The following is a 1,355-nucleotide window of genomic DNA, read 5'->3' on the forward strand; positions in this document are numbered from 1 at the left end:
TGAGCCCCCAATAAAATGATTTAAATAATAATAATTTTTTTTTTTTAAAGATTCAGCATGTCTATAATGCAAAACATGTCAGCTTGGCAAACTAAATTAGTCAGTGAAGAAGCCCTACTGCTCCAGTGGTTAAATGATCGGCAACTCGATGAAATGAAAGCAGTTGAGTCCCATGAGGTGGCAATCTGTTCACATATAGATTACAGCCAAGAAACCATAAGGAAAAGTTTAAAGTCCCATGGCATCACTAACAGAATGCACTGGAGTGCACCTGAGAACAATAAAACGGTGAATAAAACAAGCCTTCTATCAAGCACACTTGAATAAAAGGTTAGAAACTTTAAAGTACTGCCATGAAGTGGGGCAGAGAAAATGGTCACCTCTTTTAAATAAGATGATATCTTACTATATATAAGAATTATATATCTGGATGTTGCCTTGTACTAGGAACAATTCTAACACAATTTTTTAAAATTAGGAGCTAACATTGGGACATAGTTCCACACAGTAAAATCAAACAAGTTGAAAAAGAAACAGTTAACAAAGGAAATAAATCAAAAGGATAAAAAGAATTTACATACTTAGAATTTGGTTGCAAGAACATTTTCTGTATCCACTAGGACAGTGGTTCTTAACCTTCCTAATGCCGTGACCCTTTAATACAGTTCCTCATGTTGTGGTGACCCTCAACCATAAAATTATTTCCGTTGCTGCTTCATAATTATAATTTTGATACTGTTATGAATTATAATTTAATTATCTGATATGCAGTATATATTTTCTTCCTACAAATTGACCATAATTAAAGCATAGTGATTAATCACAAAATATGTAATTATATATTGTGAGATATTTATTTCTAATTACAAATAAATAAAATTTTGTCTTGAATCATGGTGTAGCACGGGTAACAGTCTTCACCTCCAGGTTCTCGTATGTGCGCGTATCTGCATGTGGGTGGACCTGCCTGGAGACAGACAGAGGAGCAGTGTCTCGGTTCCTAAGACCATCGGAAATATGTGTTTTCCCATGGTCTCAGCTGACCCTTGTGAAAGGGTCGTTTGACCCTCAAAGGGGTCGCAACCCACAGGTTGAGAACCACTGTCCTAGGATAACTGATACACGACCGATTGAAATTCAATGTCACTGTGAAAATAAAATAAAACAACAAAAGTGCTGACCTTGAAGACATGTGTCACTAAAATACATTAATGCACAGAATCCAAACTCACTGCCGTCGAGTCAATTCTGACTCATAGTGACCCTATAGGAGAGAGGAGAACTACCCTGTGGATTTTCAAAACTGAAACTCTTTATAGGTGAAGAAAACCTATTCTTTCTCCAGATTAATACAT

The sequence above is a fragment of the Echinops telfairi genome, unplaced genomic scaffold (assembly GCF_000313985.2).
Source record: "Echinops telfairi isolate 266 unplaced genomic scaffold, ASM31398v2 ScPeMD7_7035;HRSCAF=8008, whole genome shotgun sequence".
Classification (NCBI taxonomy): Eukaryota; Metazoa; Chordata; class Mammalia; order Afrosoricida; family Tenrecidae; genus Echinops; species Echinops telfairi.